General features: G+C 40.5%; 1 non-coding gene across 1 annotated transcript; it reads right to left on the reverse strand.

Annotated features, from left to right (window-relative positions):
- Positions 1 to 12,443: 12,443 nt before the first annotated feature.
- Positions 12,444 to 12,547, reverse strand: LOC123785573 (U6 spliceosomal RNA). The gene has a single exon (XR_006777669.1). It is a non-coding gene; the product is annotated as a U6 spliceosomal RNA (small nuclear RNA).
- Between the last annotated feature and the right edge of the window lie 6,459 nt (positions 12,548 to 19,006).

A 19,006-nucleotide genomic window follows, 5' to 3' on the forward strand; every position in this document is an offset into this window, starting at 1 on the left:
ACCTACATTTTAACCCAGGACCTCAATGAGCTTTTGTTTATGTAGGTTCAGTAGACTGATATTTACTGTTTTAGATATTAAGATTGATAGATTTTAAAAATAGATACTGGGGCACCTGGGTGGCGCAGTCGTTAAGCGTCTGCCTTTGGCTCAGGGCGTGATCCCGGTGTTATGGGATCGAGCCCCACATCAGGCTCCTCCGCTATGAGCCTGCTTCTTCCTCTCCCACTCCCCCTGCTTGTGTTCCCTCTCTCGCTGGCTGTCTCTATCTCTGTCAAATAAATAAAATAAAATCTTAAAAAAAAAAGCTAAAATATGTACTAATTCTTTTGAAAAATAAACCCATGATACATTAGCATATCATCTTAATGAAGAATAACTCTATTTTCCAAAAAATATGGTGAGAAGAATAGCATTGGTTCAGTGTTTGCAAATCTCTGTAATGTCTGGCTTAAGAGAAGGGAAGTGGATTTTCAGGTCTGCTTCTGCGTTCAAACAGCTACAATACCGCACTCTGGAAAACCCCACAATACACTAATGAGAGATTGAGAATGAAAAAGGCAAATAACATTTCGGTATTTAAAAACTGATCTTGAAATTGATTTTGACTTCATAGACCCACTGAAGGGGTCGCCAGGCCACATTTTGAGAATGCTGACCTAAACAATCTTCATTAATACAGACAAGGGTTGGGCGCCTGGGTGGCTCAGTCAGTTAATAGCTGCCTTCAGCTCAGGTCATGATCTCAGGGTCCTGACACTGAGCCCCGCATTGGGCTCCCTGCTCAGTGGGAAGCCTGCTTCTCCCTCTGCCCCTCCCCCCTGCTCATTTCCTCTCTCTCTCAAATGAAAAAATAAAATCTTTTTTAAAAAAATACAGATAAGTATTTAAGCTCCTGGAATTTGCACACTAAAATGGAATTTATTGATTAAAAAGTTTAAATTAAAATTGTCCTCTACATTTTTTATGGTCATAGCCTTTTTAAAAATTTTTATACAGTTTTTTTTTAATGATTTATTTATTTGAGAGAGAAGGAGAGAAAGTCGGGGGGAGGGGCAGAGGGAGAGGGAGAGTCTTAAGCAGACTCCATGCTGAGCGTTTATCTCATGACCCTGAGATCACAACCTGAGCCAAAATGAAGAGTCAGGCACTTAACTGACAGAGCCACCCAGGTGTCACTATGGTCATAGCCTTAATGCAGGTCTTCAAGAAAGCGGAACATTATATTTGATTTAGGAGTTGTGTTGGTCTGCTAGGCTGCCGTAGCAAAATGCCACAGGCTAGGTAGCTCAAACCAGAGAAATTTGTTTTCTCACGAGACTGAAAGTCCAATATCAAGGTGACGTCAGGGTTGGTTTCTGGTGAGAGCTCTCTTCCTGGCTTGCAGATGGTGTCTCCTCACATGGCCTTTCCTCTGCACACGAGGAGAGAGAGCAAGAGAAAGAGAGAGAGGGAGAGAGGGAGCACTCTGGTGTCTCTTCTATACCTTATAAGGCCACCAGTCCTATTGATCAGGGCCCCACCCTTATAACTTCATTTAATCTTAATTATCTCTGTAAAGGCCCCATCTGCAAACACAGTTACATTGGGGGTAAGGCTTCAATCTATGAATTTTGGAGAGAACACAGTTCAGTCCATGACAGAAGGTGAAGACCCAGAAGAACGAATATGAGAGGGAAAATAAATGAAGCAAGGAAGGAGGTGATGAGAAGTGATATAATGTGTTACCATGCTGGCGACCTCTCCATAAAAAAAACTTAAAAAAAAAAAGGCCAGTTAATGCTTGCTTGGCACGTTGGAGGCCTCCAGAAGGGCTGCAAGAAAGACCTGCATCTCAGGGTATTCCATGGGAGGAAGACATTGCCCACCTGACTCCCCCAGCCCCACCTCCTGTTTCCTATCCACAGAAAGCTGATTCACCCACAGTGCTGGGTAACATCATCCAGCCCCTCTGTGGCCACTCGGGAGGCTAGAGTACATTCTGCACTGCATAGCATTTCATCCAAGCCCAGAAGCAGGGCTCCGAGCCATAGAGCTTGTTAGACATCAAGCCTAGGCCTTCAACTCAGACTTCAGCCACCGTGACACATGCAGCAAAAGTGCTGGAAGGAGCACAGTCTAGGAGGTGAGTGGTGCCTTTAGAAGGAAGGAGGCCGGTGAGGCAGTCAGAGGGTGTCTGATAGAGTCATCATTTGGCTATGTAGAAGGTTCAGAATTACTTCAGCTCTGAGTACAGACATGGCCATTCTAAAGTGCCAATATTTCCTGATAGGAGCATAACCCATAGAGGACATTGGGAAAGTATATTTTGATAGTCATATAAACAATAATCCCATCGTAAATGAAATGTAATGACAATATTTAATAAACGAACACTATAATCCATCCAATTTGTACATCGACAGATGAGTCTTAACTTATAACAAATAGCCTCTAACAAATGTTTGATATTCACCATATCCAACTCCTAATGAGATTTAATACACTATATGATTCAGATTTGCTCAAAAGCCAGTGGAGTATAATTTACTGTAGTTTATTCTTCCAATGAAACGTGTGAAGTCTATCAAATCACTGAGCGAAGTGTGAGAGCTCAAGATACATTCAGGCAGTCAAATTGAGTTATCTTATCACATCCAGGTAATTGTTAACTGAAAATGACATTGGGAAATACCTTGAGAAGGGAGCAGGCATGGGTTATGCTTCCTACAAAACCATTACGCCCTTGTTATTTTAAAGAACAAAAATATGTGGGCTCTAGTGACACTGGATAACAAGGAATGCCCTGGCTGCCTGCTAAAGAGTCTTAACTATTGAACTGTGGAACACCTTTGTTTCCACTGAATCTCTTTTGAGTTTTCAAATTACTTATTCCTGTGGTATTCATTGTTCATTTCAAGGTTTATCACATGATTTGTCATGGATGTATGTGTGTGTGTGTTTTATGTTTAGGGAGCGGTTATTTCAAGTGGCTTATGGAAAAGCAGACATGGCCAGTGGACAATATTAAAACTCTCCAAGGGACTGAAAACACATATACATTGTCACCTCTGAAATCAACTAGAGGTCATCACAGAGCAGACAGCGATAGCCAAGCAGCTCTGTATTTGGCACGGCCAGAGGAACAGCATTCCCAATGGCTTTAACAGCTATTGAACATTATCTTCAAGTCCCATGTAGTGAGGCAGGTGATGAAGACAACAGTTCTGGTGGCCAGAAGTCACACAAAACTCTGAGATGAACATGAAGTGTATCATGTCTCCTTAATTAGAAATCCGTTCTTTTACCGGTACCTAAGCACCCATGACTTCCAAATGTCAATCTCCAGCCCCATCTTCTCTACCAAGTTCCAGACTATGTGTTCACTGTGACACCTCGAAATCCTCATGCTTCACATTGAATCTATTGCAAACCTTCCTTTGCTTTTCTATTTCCTATCTTAGTTAATATCAAACCCACTTATTAAGTTAGACATTTCTTTCATCCCGTATCACATCTTTCATGGTAGGCACTATGGATACAACAGTTAATACAGTCATGTCCCTTTCCTTATGAATTTTATATTCTACTAGTGAAATGAACAATAGCTAATATGTGCATGCATGCATGCGTGTGTGTGTGTGTGTGTGTTAGTGATGAGTTCTATGGGGAAAAAAAGGCAGAGTAAGGGGTCGTGAGTTATAGGATATGCCATTTTACATAGGTTATCAAAAAAGGCTTCATTGTATTAACTCCCTCTCTTCTTTGCCTCCTATCTCCAGTTAATCCTCTCACTGGTCTCCCTGTCTCTGCATCTCTGCTCTATCTCTTTCCATTTGCCATGCTTCCATCTGCGTCATTCTTTTTTTTTTTAAGATTTTATATTTAAGTAATCTCTACACCCAGGGTGGGGCTTGAACCCACAACTCCAAGATCAAGAGTCACATGCTCTCCTGACTGAGCCAGCCAGCCAAATCATTCTTTTAAAATTCAAATGATTGTTCCGCATTGTTTATTATTGATGTGACGTTCTAGGTTCTTCACAAATTTGGTCCACCCGGCTTTTTAAACTATAACTTCTACCACTCTCCAGTTGCCTGTGAGAATTAATTTCTCCATTTCCATTGGCTCCAAATGTAGATAGGTATAAAACAGTTTTATCAGTATTTGTTTTCCATTAGTCTCTCCATTAGAATGTGATCTCCTTGGATAAAGACTGACCCGGTTCCTGGCACACGGTAAGTAAGAAGTAAATATTTGCTTCGTTCATTTGAAATTAAAAAAATATTTTTCTTGAAATTTAATTTCCTCTTGTTCCTTTAATGGAAGTTAGCTCTGGCAGCATTTCAAAGTGTCTGATTGTTACTAGATTATCCAGTGCTTTATGATTGTTGCTCTTGGAGACATCCCAGCAGAGTGACATTATCTAGACTACCAGGTGATAGAAAATTTGTTCCCCAGGTCTCATAATTATTTCCAGTGAATCCTTCCCAAAATTTGGTTTTGTGAACTTCATCAGCTCTGTGCCTGCTCTGAAATTTTTGACAAATGAGAGGGTGGAGGTTGACAGAGCCCATGCGTCTGGAATGCTCTCATCTCTCTGATGCTATGTAGAACAGGGTAATGCCCCAAGTGGTGACTTGGCTGAGGCAACTCTTAAGTCAAGGCTTTTGTTGTTGACTATGAATTCCCCATAACCCAGTAGTGAACAGTGGTTAAAAAACAAACAAACAAAAAACAAAAAACCCAATGCAAAACAAAACAAAAAACTCTTGCTTTACTGTAATTCTGGTGATAGCACTAGAGAAAAGTTCAAACCCAAGTTTAGTTAATCATTCATGCAGCAGCTCACCGTCTTCTAGAGATCACAGTGACACCAAAAATAGAACTGGGGGGCGCTGGCTGGCTTGGGAGGTGAAGCCTACAACTCTTGATCTCAGGGTTGTAAGTTCAAGCCCCACATTGGGTGTAGAGATTACTTTAAAAAAAAATCTTAAAACAAAAACAGAACTCAGATCTTCTGACTTCCACTCTGTATTTATTTTAAAAAGCAAATCTCTAAAGAATTATTTGGATAAAATATAAACGACCCTAACTGTTATGACTTTGGGATACTAGGGTGAAAACTACATAAATTAAGTGGGAATTTCAGTTATTTGTACACAAAACTGCTATATCAGTCTCATTTCTGTCCAACAAAATAAGCATTTAAAAATAAATTTTAATAAATATAATTTACCCTATGAACAAATTAAGCTTTAAATATTTGAATGATTCTTCAGTTATGTAGATAGCAATTATTGATTTTAGCAAGAGGAAGAAGATTCTCTTAACTTAAGCACATAGTGGAGAACTGCCAATAGAGGGGAGATATATTTTTGGCTCAGGGCTGTGAGCATTAGAATATATCTCTTCAGCTCAATGTAGGTGTTGGATAAATGATGCATTTAGAACCTTTCAAGGGCACAAACCTACCTCACTTAACTTACTAGATTATTTTTCTTATTCCACTTTCCACTAAGGGGGAAAAAACCTCTTGCAGAAGGTAATATTTTCTAATTAAAGAATAGTTTAATCTCTCTCTGATTGTGTAAAAGAAATATATTTTCTTACCAAAGAACAGAATTTGAAAATAAGAGCTTAATATTTGTTAGGATAGAAAACAGTTCTATGTTTCCATTTACTTTTTTTTTTTCTTGGCAACATTTTCAACCAGAGTTTGTATTAAGAAGAGAGGAGGTTTAGTATAATAAGAAAAGTACAGGATTTGAGTCATGTCTCTTCTCCTGCAGGTAACAGATGTCATATATTCTGTGTAATCCAGTTTGACAAATAAGCCTTTCACCAAAGAACCACTAAAAATATTCTTTCATATGATATTTCCCAACAAGTGTATTGTAAATGAGTTCCCTGCTTCATAATGTGCTACTAAGAGCACAGATACTGGAATTCTTACTACAATCTATTACAAACCCTTGTAGAGTTGCTGAGGGAAGGATTAGGAAGAACCAGAGAAAGATCACTGTGTTGAAAATAGTCCTTTACAACATCAAGAATGTGACAAGACAACCCATAGAATGAAAGAAAATATTTGCAAATGCTATATTTGATAAGGGACTCATATCCAGAATACGTAAAGAACTCTTTTACTTCCACAATAAAAAGCACCCACATTTTTAAAAATGGGCAAAAGATTTGAATAGACATTTCTCCAAAGAGGATAACAAATGACCATTAAGTACATAAAGAGATGTTTAACATCATTAGTCATTAGGGAAATGTGAGCACAAGTAAAAAACCACAATGAGACACAATTTCACAGTTGTGAAATTTCACAACCTTTTAGGATGACTAAAATCAAGAAGACAGACAATAACAAATGTTGGCAAGGATGTGGAGAAATTTGAATATTCATACATGGCTGGCGGGAAATGTAAAATAGTGCATCTACTTTGGAAAAGCATTTTGGCAGTTCTTCAAGATATTGAAAAGATCGTATAACCCAACAATTCCACTCCTAGGTGCGTATCCAAGAGAATTGAAACCATGTTCACACAAAAAACTTGTACACAGATGTTCATAGCAGCATAGTTAAAAAGTAGAAACAATTTAAATGTTCACTGACTGATAAATAGATGAATAAAATGTAGTATGTCCATACAATGGATTAATGTCTGCCAATAAAAAGTAACAAAGTACTGATACATATTAAAACATGGATAATCCTTGAAAACATGATGTTACAGGAAGAAGCCAGTCACAAAAGGTCACACAATGTATGATTCCATTTATATGAAAAGTCTGGAATAAGCAAAACTATTGAGACAGGAAGTGGATTCCTGGTTGCCAGAGGCTGAGAGGATGAATTTCCTTTTGTGATAATAAAATGTTCTGACATTAGATAGTGATGATAATTTTACAACTTTGTGAATATACTAGAATATGCTGAATTGTACACTTTAAAATGTAAACTTAATGTTGCATAAATAACTCAACGTTGTAATCTAAAACAGTCTTTAAAATGTTCAAAATGGGAAAATATTTTATAAATATAATTTGTCTTAATAGTATTGTCATTGGTGGGGCACCTGGGTGGCTCAGTCAGTTAAGCATCTGCCTTCGGCTCAGGTCATGATCCCAGGGTCCTGGGATTGAGCCCTGTATCGGGCTCCCTGCTCGGCAGTGAGTCTGCCTCTCTCTCTCCATCTACCTCTCCCACAGCTCATGCTCTCTCTCTCTTGCTCACTTTTGCTCTCTCAAATAAATAAATAAAATCTTTTTTAAAAATAGTATTGTAATTGGTAATAGGAGCCCAGAATAAATATGTACAAAAAATTGGTGAAGGCCTCCTATTACCTACTTGCTTAATGACAGGTTCAGCACCAGGGACAGCTCCCACGCATAGGATCTGCTTTTATTTTTCCCCTTTTTAAAAAAATTTTTATTGTTATGTTAGTCACCATACAGTACATCATGAGTTTCTGATGTAGTGTTCCATGATTCATCATTTGCGTATAACATCCAGTGCTCCATGCAATACGTGCCCTCCTTAATACCCACCACAGGGCTAGCCCATCCCCCCCACACCCCTCTCCTCTAAAACCCTTGGTTTGTTTCCCAGAGTCCATAGTCTCTCATGGTTCTCTGCTTTCAGAGGTACCATTCAAAAGGCTACCCAGGTCCTACAGTTTTCTAAAAGTAACCTCCCTATTGTGCTTTTCTTCTTTTTAACACTGTCATGTATTATGGCAGACATGATTGCCTTTATGTATACATTTTGTGAGCATTCAAGCAGGAAATGAAAGATCTGCTACACTACTTCATTAGCGCAGTTAGCAAAATATATTGATGGATTGTTACGTGCCAGTACTCAGTCAGCATGAGCTCTTAGACAAGTCACTTGCCTCTATTAACTTCAATTCCTTATCCAAAACTTGCCAACAATTACACATGCGATAAACTAAGCCAATATTTGTGAAATAACTCAATACGGCTTGTATTCATGAAAGGTACTTTCATTACTGAATTCTTTAACAAGTCATCCTATTGCATTATCAAGCAATTTATTATATTCTGGGAGCACATAGTCTCCCATGATGTTAGAAGCCCACACTACTGTCCTGGATATACTCAGGTTATTCTGTCAACAGCCTTCATGGCAAGAACTGTCTTCTTAAGCATGCTTCAGATGCACACACATTTCTAAGACATAATCTTGGATCTGGCCTGAAAATGGGCTCTTTTCTAAGGATGAGGTATAAATGAAAAGCTATGCATCTAATCTTTCACCTTTCTAAATTTAATCCAAAGATGAATTTCAGCACATAACTGCAGATGTGTGCCCACTACACATATTTCTATGTGATCAATCCTGTCATAACAGAATTCGAACCCCATATAACACTGTTATAAAGGAATTCTATAAGATTTAACACTTCAAAATAAGAAATTATACAGAAATTTCCACAAATGTTTGAACAGCAAAATTGTGTTGGATCACATAACTTCATGTTTTCATCTGTATGACTACATTGGAGTAGGTGGGCAAAATACTCTACTAAAAATGTAACAAAATGTGTATGGTTCCATTTCACTGTTTTCCATTCTTACTCAAATGGTTCCATTGTAGTTGCCATTTACCAATCTTACTCATGTTTAAATATCAAAATAGCTAACACAGGATGCTTAACTCTGCCAAATTCCATAAAGCCAGATGCAGCTTCCTTAAGAAGAAAAAAATAATTATTGATTTTTAAAAGGAACAGAGTGGAAGGCAGCCATTTGCTATCTCAATGTCTACTCTTTCCTTTGCGCTGGCTTAAGTAAAAATGTTGTGTAAGAGGTCAGAGTACATTTTCATCAGAGCCCTGGGGTTCATTAACACAACAGTTGTAAATAACACTTCTCTTCCTGAGGAAAGAAAGTGCGTCCATCTGAGTAGGCACAAACAGCAACCCCTAACACTCTGAGAAGTTGGGAGATGGATCTTGAGTCCAAATGTTTCAAAAAGCAAAAGCTTCCCATTTCTATTCCATAATGATTCTCTAATCCTTACCTGTTCCTTCGGTGATCATTGCTTTCTTCAACAATAAGCCCATCTGAAAGATAGCTGTTCTTCTCTCGTGGTGCCCAGCATCTCAGCAGTCTGCTGCTTTTCCTTAACAATTTCCCCAACTTGCCTGTCTGTCCTTTGCTGTTTGTTCTGTATTCATCCCATCTGTTCTCTGTGTTCCCCCTATTTCCTGCTATTGGTTTATTAGCTATACTTCTACATTGTAGTCTTTAGAGGCTGTGCTAATGCATACAACAAATCTCCTTAGATTACCAAGTCTACTTTAAATCATATTTGAATGCTATGTAATAACCTTATAACAGTATGCTTCCATTTTCCCCTTCCATCCTTTGTGCTATTGTTGTCATACATTTTGCTTCTGCATAAGTTATAAAACCCACAACATGTTATTTTGGCTTTACATAGTTGAATTTTTTTTTTAAAGATTTTCTTTTTTTTTTTTAAAGATTTTATTTATTTATTCGACAGAGATAGAGACAGCCAGCGAGAGAGGGAACACAAGCAGGGGGAGTGGGAGAGGAAGAAGCAGGCTCATAGCGGAGGAGCCTGATGTGGGGCTCGAACCCAGAACACCGGGATCACGCCCTGAGCCGAAGGCAGACGCTTAACTGCTGTGCCACCCAGGCACCCCAGTTGAATTTTTTTTAATGAAAATAAAATACTTTCATGTTTACCCACATATTTACCACTTCTTGTGTTTTTCCATTCCCTTGTGTAGATCCAAGATTTCATCTGGTTTTATTTTTCTTCCGCTTAAAGAATTCCTTTAACATTATTTCAGCGATGTTCCATTACAAAGTCTCTCAGCTTTTGTTTGTCTTAAAAAGCCTTTATTTCACCTTAAGTTGAACATTTTAAAGTTTTATTTATTTAAATAATCTCTACACCCCCATGTGGGGCTTGAACTCATGACCCCAAGATCAAGAGTCACATGCTCCTCAGCCAGGCAGCCCTTAAGTAGAACATCTTAAAGGAGATTTTTGCTGGATATAGAACCCTGTGTTGACTGTATTTAATTTTTCATCCTGCAATTTAAAGATGCCATACCACCGTCTTCTGACTTGCATCATTTCTGAAAAGAAATCTGCTTTCATTCTTATCTTTGTTCCTCTATACATCACATGCCTTGTTTTTCTGGATGATGTTAAGATCTTCTCTTTAACACTGTTTTTCAGCAGTTTAATCGTAATGTGTTTTGATGTGATTTTCTGTGTATGTTTATCCTCCTTGGGGTTCATTACAGTTTGTAGATCTATGGGTTCATAGTTTTTATTAAATTTGGAATTTTTTCAGCCATTATTTTTTCAGACATTTTTCTGCCTTCCTCTCCTCCCCTCCCACTAAATCACAGTTCTTTGGGATGAAATTACACATACAATAAACCACTTGATATTATCTCCAGGTCACTGAAGCCTTGTTTATTTTTTTCCATCTTTTTTTTCCTATGTTACCGATTGAACTGTTTGTATTGCTGCATCTTCAAGTTCACTGGTCTTTTCTTTTTCCATGTCTCAGCTGCAGTGAATCCCATCCAATGTGTTTTGTTTTGTTTTTTCATTTCAGCTCTTTTAATTTTTATCTCTGGAAATTCCATTTGGTTCTTTTTATATCTTCACTCTCTCTCTCCATTCTATTCATAGTAAATATTCTTGAATATATTGAGTCTATTTGTAATAGATATTTCAAAGTTTTGTGTACTAATTCTACCATCTCTGTCATTGATGGATCTTTTCCTATTGACTATTGACTCTTTTTTTTCTCCAGGTTATGGGTCACATTTTCCTGATTCTTGGCATGTCTAGGAATTTTTTATTGGATGCTGAATATTGAGCTGTTAGGTTAAGTATCTGAACTTTGCTATCTTTCTTTAAAGAGCATTAGCTTTGTTCTGGAAGCAGTGAAGCTACTGGAAGATCAGATGGGTTCAATCTTTTCATGGCTTTTAGAAAAACTATTTAAGAGTGGGTCTGCAGTAGCCTCTGTCCTGAGCTAGTTTAGCCCTACTACTAAGGTGTGACCCTCTGGGTTTCTTAAATAGTCAATTTGGAAGGTGATTCTCTAGAAAGCATAATGTTGGAAGATCCTTGTCTTGACCTTGGGAAGAGAATCACAAAATTCTCTCTCCACTATGGTAAAGTTTGAGACCAAAGAGTTTTTGGGAGGGAAGACAGAATGTGAGGTTGACTGCAGGTGCACTGAAGGACCAAACACGTGGCTGGATGTTAGGAAACAGAATGCTCTTGTAAAGAAAAGCGGCTGTCAGAGAGTCTATCAATCACAAGGTCAGGATTCAGTGTGACAATTGATTCTCTCTGTATACAAGGATTTAATAGCTTTCTGGCCTGCCACGTAGATGATGCTGAACTTCCTGCTCTCTTGATATACAATGGTACGCAGTATGTTAATCTAACTGTGTATCTCCTTGGGACCATCAATCTACAAATAGGAACTTGGAGGCAGTATTACAATTTTGAAGAGGTTGTCCTCCATCACATGTCTTTGCTTACATTCCTAAACTTTATAAACGTCTTAAAGTGGTTTTATGCAGAGAGATTCTCTTCCAGTTAATATTTGAAGACGTCTGTTTTCTTTCATCCATTTGAAAATGCCTTTGGTTACAACTTTTTATTACTGCCTCTAATTCTACATAAAAACTGACACTGAGGGGCGCCTGGGTGGCACAGCGGTTAAGCGTCTGCCTTTGGCTCAGGGCGTGATCCCGGCGTTATGGGATCGAGCCCCACATCAGGCTCCTCTGCTATGAGCCTGCTTCTTCCTCTCCCACTCCCCCTGCTTGTGTTCCCTCTCTCACTGGCTGTCTCTCTCTCTGTCAAATAAATAAATAAATAAAATCTTTAAAAAAAAACTGACACTGAAAGTCTCATTATCTGGAGGTGGCTTAGGGGTACTGTAAGGAAGATGGTTTGGAACCATTTGAAACTATTTCACTGTATTTATTGATTTACTTATTTTTCCTGAGCTGGAGTAAGGAACTCTGGATAAACAGTAAGTAACTATGGGTACAGCACCAGTAATATCCATTTAATACGGTACTTACTTCTTCCCACATGGATTTTCAGCTTCGTGACTGAGGTCATTGGGATAAGGGTTTAAGTCTGACTGCTTTCATTATTGTGATTTTCATTACATCGTGCAGCATATTTACACATTTCTTTAGGTCTTGATGATCATTAACTTGCAAGAAATATTTCCTCTTCTCTGTATTTATTATAGTTTTTATTATTGAAGTATAGTTGACATACAATGTCATATTAGTTTCAGGTGTACAACATAGTGATTCAACAATTCCATACATTACCCAATGTTCACTACAATAAGTGTAGTTACCATCAGTCACCATACAACATTATGACAATAGTATTGACTATATAAAAATATGGAACATTTCAGGAATTTGCATGTCATCCGCATGCAGGGGTCACACTAATCTTCTCTGTGTTGTTCCAATTTTAGTATATGTGCTTGCAGAAGCACATGCTTTTTTTAAGCCAAAACTGCCCTTGGCTTAGTTTAGCTGTATTGTTAACCTTTGAGATGCAGATAAGTTTAATGTCTCCAATACATATTGGTCCAGAAATAAATTTAGTGGATTACCCATCTACAATACCAAACTATCTTTTCTGATATCCACCATGAGGTCCTCCGAAGATTTCCCACTGTTTTTATTTACTTAATGGCTAGAAAACCACAAACACAATCTGACCAATGAGAACCATCACCAGATTTACGCTTCTAAGGGTCTGGGTCCTCTGTTTCCTGGCTCCAGGCTGTGTCTTAACAAACATAATATCCTGTAGAAGTCATAATAGGCATAGGGAAAACAATATTCATTACAGTAAACATAAAACTAACTTTTGATAGAGCTATTGGGAATTCTGTGCCTGAGATTCCAGACAATCAGATCTGACCTTCATGCTTACACCTAAGAGTGGGGGAGCCACCTTCCGCTCCCATGGAAATTTACTACCCGTGGCGCAAAGAGAACAACAAATTAAGGAAGTCGTCATGGAACCTGGAGGAAGTAGACAATGCCAAATCTAACCTTTGCAACATGAAGTTGAAGTACTGAGCCGGAATGCCCTACAGACCTAACCCACTGCAGACTAAAAGGGTTGCTGAAAATGTACCCAGGGAAGGTTTAGAGGACTTGTAATCCACTTCGTGTCAAAATACTGCAGGAAAGCTCTCAGGACTTCGGTCTGCATTTGAGAGCGAGAGAGAGTGAGAGCGGGGGGGGGGGGGGGCAGAGGGAGAGGGAGAGAATCTCAAGTGGACTCTGCACTGAGCACAGAGCCCCACCCAGGGCTTGTTCTGAGGACCCAAGATCATGACCTGAGCCAAAATCAAGAGTCAGAGGCCCAACGCCCCTGGTCTGCAATTTCAAAATACCACGTGTGTATCTTCTCAGCTATTTAAACAGATCAACAGCAACGCACCTGCGCAGGCAGGTAATTGCTCTGGGCACCTGCGACTTTTTCTTCTTTTGATCTTCCACCCCGACCCCTGAGAACACGACTTCAGGCGCGCAACCTTGTGTGAGGCTCACGCTGTGGCATCGGTGCCACCGGCAGTTGTCTTGGCTCGTCTTCAGTGAACTCACTAACATTTTTATCGGTGAGGATGCTCACCGGTAAGGTTACTAACCTTAATTATACGGTGATCTCAGTTAGATTCTTCCTCGGTCGCTGAAGGTCACTCAGGTGGGCACCTGAGCTGTAACACTCTCCACACGTCATAGACAGGGGTCAAGGCACGCCGTGCTCACGCCCGCTTCCCAGAAATTCTGCATCCGCGCTGCCGAGGCTCTGGCCTCACGCGCTGGCCACGGGTGATTGGCTAGAGTGGGGCATGTGGTTCAGGGGCCCGGCGTGGGCTGAGCCACTCAAATGCTACTTGACGGGAGTGTACACTGATGAACTCCTACGCGGTTTCCTTCGCCGGAAGGAGCAGCCTTGTGCGCCAGGAGGAGAAGACTGGGAGACCTAGGTGGAGAGAGACCGAGGGGGGCGGGGAGGAAGAGAGAAAACATGTGTGCACTGAGGCAGTGAGATCGTGAGCGGTGAGACCATCTCTCATATGCTCCGTGAGAGACACAGCTGAAACCCTTAATTCTTGGCTCTCTAGGTCCCAGGCTCCTTCCCGGGAACTGGCTGTATCCCTCCCTGTTGCTCTGTGGGATTCTCCCTGTCACACTCACTTCCGTGAGCTTCTGTCGTCACAGCCCACACTGCTGGAACAGAACCAAAGTATGTCCGGAACTCCTGTTTCTTGCATTCCTGACAAGACTTAGACTCAGCAATATTTCCTACTAATCATAAAATAGCAACTCAAGCTCCTGACCGTTGCTCATTCACAATAAAGGCCACAAAGAATTGGAATTCATGGATTTGTCCAAAAGCTCTTCCTTACAGCAGAAATTTAGCCCATGGCCCCTCTTCGGCCCACCATACATGAGTCCTGCAAAGGCCAAGGAGAGCGGCGGTCTTTTGGAGCTGCGAAGACCGTCAGGAACCAAGATATAATGGGTGTATCTGGTTAGCAGTCTGGTGGAAAACCCTGTTACTTAATCACGCCCTCCTGTTTCACCTGCCACCAAGAGGTATTGTCCTCTGTGTTGGTAGTAAGCTTCTAGCACCTCATTTTTTCTGACTTCAGGTGTGCACTTTGGGTGTGTGCTTCTGCTTCTGACTCTGATAAACATCTGAGATGCACACAAGTGTTCCCACCATGGGCTGGCAGGTTCAGGCTGCCCATGCTCTTGCTTCCCAGTAGCCACACCAGCCTGACCCTCCCTCACTGTCGCCAACCTGGGACCTGCACGGAGGCTCAGCAGAGTCCAGGCTGAGGTCAGGCGTCGTCCACGGGCATGGAACGTGGCACGTGTGTTCCCTGGACGTCTTAAGGTTCTGTTCCTTTTCAGAAGTCTATGACCCCACTTCATAACATTCTTTCATGAGACATAATTTATTTAAAAACCTGTTTCTGGGTGAAATCAGTGACCTTGGATACTTTTAACCTCACTAGAGATACAATGTTTGCAAAACTTGGTTTGACCTCTAATGTCTACTGTGGACTTTCCATAGGTCACACTGACTGGATGAGTATGCCAGGGTATCATTAACTTCAGGAAGCTTCTCTCCCCAGGATGTCTAAAAACTAGCTCTCTTTAAGTCCTGGATCAATAAAAAGAAATTTCAGGGGGAAATACTCACACTCTTAGAGTCCTTGCTTGTTTAAGTGGTAACAGCTGTGCGTGGCTCTCATCAACTCGTGATTTGGAATTCATCTGATATTTGTATGAGCACTGTTCTCCTCACAATGACACAAGACCCACGTCCCTTCCCATAGGAGCTTGAAATCCAGTAACGAAATAAAGTGTGACGATGACGACTTTCGTTAGCACCAAGAACTGAAATCAACATGAGGTTCTTGCTACTTTCTGCTAAGAGTCTGTAGAAACCTATGAAAGCCTGGAGGGGCGATCCTAGCCCCATTCGCCACCTCGGTGAGGTGCCCTGAGCAAGGCACGCACTGCACAACTCCACACAGCGGCTTGGTTGCACCAGGAACAGCAAAAAACCCACAAAACAACAATAAAAATGCACTGCTCAAAATCTAGGCAAAATCCCAAGCTCCTAGATAAATAGCATCAGAATCTATTGGTTCCTGCCTGAGACTCCTGGTTTAGTGCTCTTAAAGTGTGCTCTCTAGACCAGTGTTATACCGTGAACCCTTTGCTGCAAGTCTGCAGTAACACATGCAGAAACGGAGAGGAAGCATTTAGAAACTTTTATAGCAACTTGATCTCGGTGTAACATTTTTATGGTATTTTTACAACAGTGCCAGTCTGCAAAGCATTGGAAAATTTAAAAACTTGTCCCTCACCATGAATAGTTTTAAAAGCACTGCTCTGCCACCATTTTCAAAGGGAAAAAGCCACTTTCCCTCCTGCTCTAAAAAGAGAATTGTGCAGTGTTTCCTTTTCTTGTACAGTTCATAGAGTAACTTTACAGTCACCCGCACTTGTAAAGACCTACAGGAGGGACAGCCGAAAATGCAACTACTAAATATAACGGGTCTCGTGAGCAGACACAAGTGTTCCATTATTACCTTGTGAAATATAAACCAAGTGGAAACATTAATTTCTCATTTACCTAATGCTGGCTAGTGCATTAAACGTAGATCACACATCCACCAGGGCTGAGTTTTTCTTTTAACCTATCTAGAATGTTAAATGATAGCCAAAGATCACTTTTGATAAGAGAGATATATTTATCTCTCCCATTTACCTACAAGGATACAAATATTTTATGACAAGCATCATTTTCACCATTCATCAGCTCATCTCTGCCCCTTTTTTATTTAAGAGAGTCATGAATATGTCTACTTGGAATCACACACTGAAAGTTCCAGAACATTCAAGCAACTTTTCAGGTCTTTGCTCCAGCTGTCAGTCCATTTACATCAGCTGCTTCTCTTCACCTGGCCCTGAGGCCCTTTCCACGATGCTCAGTACAGCAGAGAATCCAGCACCCAAAGAGAATTCACGCACATGCTGACGGGTGCGCAAAGCAGTTCCCAAGCTGTTTCCCAGATTTTGTCCTTGGGGATGGCAGTGATAACAAGAAATGGGGCCAGGAAAGTCTCAGGCTTTTGTGTTTGTCCTGATAAATTTGTTGATCGTCGGTAAGGTGCACTGGAGTAAAGCTGTACGGTGTCCACGAAGCATTTTAGCATTGCCGATTTGACCCACCTTCCACCTTTTCAAACTTGAGGGTGAGCAAAACTGTAAAATGCTTCGCTCGCACCTAGTTTTAACCACCGACCTCTATTTGGTTCCATCTAAATATTCCATGCGAGGCTTTATAAGTTAGGAGCAAGAAAAAAAAAAAACTTTATTTACAAATAAGTTATTTCAATGGGAAAAATATTTCTGTACTTAGGAATGCTTCTCGGAACACATTCCTGGTTTAAATAGGCCGCCTGTGCAGATGGGTTCTACAGCCCGTCTAGACCGAACTGGAAGTACTTAAAGCAAGCTTCTTTCTCTCTTTCTTTCTCTCTTTCTTTCTTCTCTCTTTCTTTCTTCTTTCTTTCTTCTTTTTTAATTTTAGGAACTCCTCTTGGCTTAAGCTTGCCAAGAATCATCACAAATAAGTGACCCTGACGGAAGCAAAATGACTTAAACCCACGCCCCGATGACATTGACTGTGAGGACCAATAGATGAATTATACATGGAAAGTTGGGTATTTATTTATTTTTTAAGGTAATCTCTATGCCCAACATGGGGCTTTGAATTCACGACCCTGAGATAGTCGCATGCTCTACCGACTGAGCCAGCCAGGCGCCCCCCTCAACACCCCCGAGAACCCCCGAGAAAGCTGGTTTTTAAACAGAGAACAGTATTTCTCCAGAGACACCAGCCGGGATGAAACTTGAAATCCCATGTGTGGCTCACCCACCCGAGCTAGCTTGGCACCAACCTCGCTCCAACGGAGCTCTCAATTCCACACACAGTCTCTGACCTGCCAGTGCAGACACACGGCACACAGCTCTGGCTGTTCCGCAGGGACTTGGGTCCAGGGGCTGTCGGTCGGGTACGGGAGCGAGCGGCTTTCCATTACTTACAAACCACGTTGATGTTAAATGTACATGTAATCCGGATAAGCTTTCATTTCCTCAGCCTACAGGATAGGATGGGATTAAAACCAAAGTGAATTAAGGGAAGACCCAACTATTTTGCACAAATAACACAAAGGTGATTACACAATTTGGACCCACTTAATTTTGTGTCTGACTGTGAAATAATTCTTGTGAAGAAAATAGGATTTGAAGGAAACTGAATGTCTATAGAGAAAAGTTTACCTAAATACAGTCAACATTTAGGTAATGAAACAATAGTCAACTTAATGACAAGAAACCCAACAGACTTAAAATTTTAGATCTATGAAAATGTAGATTGTTATTTTTTGTTTTACACAGTAACTAGGCTTAAGCAGTGTGAGGCACATTCTTATGAAAACAATCACACCATCTGAGGAAACTGCTGACACCAATTCTGAATTAGTCATTTCTATACTTATATTTGTATAGGTTTTCACATATCAGCTTAGTTATCAGTTCAAAAATATACCTTCTTTAATGTGGAATTCCCAACATTTCCAGAGTACTCAGAAGTTAGATTTTTTTTCCTCCCCAAGATTAGCTTGGACAGAACTAAAAGGGTCTTCTTTGATCTCACTAAAATATGAGAAAATCATCCGATATAGAACAATAATTATTTTCATACAAAATTCACTTGCAGGGAAATCCTCGGAAAATTAACGTGAATGCCCCTTGAATCGAACTGCTCTTCTCTCCCGGAGGCCGGGCAGATCCTACACTGGCTTGGTCTGGAGTCTCCCATACCCTAGAGAAGGCCCTGCGGCTTCCCCTCTGGGTGGAAATGACTTTGGTTCAAGACTGTGAAAGCCCACATCCAAGAAATGCAAGTCACCAGGGTGGCCCTGAATTAATACAGTTTCTTGGGGACCTTTTAAATGATAGTGTCCCGAGGACGAAACCAGAAGCCACCTGTAATTATTTCTTTACTTTGGAGATGAAGTAAAAGAGGATCTGCCCCATCCATTCGGTCACCTAAACCCCCCTCACATTGGACTTCTGCGTGTAAGCCTGGAGGAAGCACTGAGATGAGAACGCCGTGATATAAAGAATGTGAGAAGTAAAAGAAGTCCAAGTACCAGGCGGGGGGAATTAAACTTGCCCCCATCAAAAAAGTCCGTCTTGAAGATAAAAAACATTCTGAGGATGGATGGTGGTGTTGGTAACACAACAGTGTGAATGTCTTTAATGTCACTGAACCGTACATTTAAAGATGATTAAAATGGTAAATTTTATGTTATGTACATTTTGCTGCAATAAGAAAGTCTTGT

The sequence above is a fragment of the Ursus americanus genome, chromosome 15, assembly GCF_024610735.1.
Source record: "Ursus americanus isolate L20-20 chromosome 15, mUrsAme1.1.p, whole genome shotgun sequence".
Taxonomy (NCBI): Eukaryota; Metazoa; Chordata; class Mammalia; order Carnivora; family Ursidae; genus Ursus; species Ursus americanus.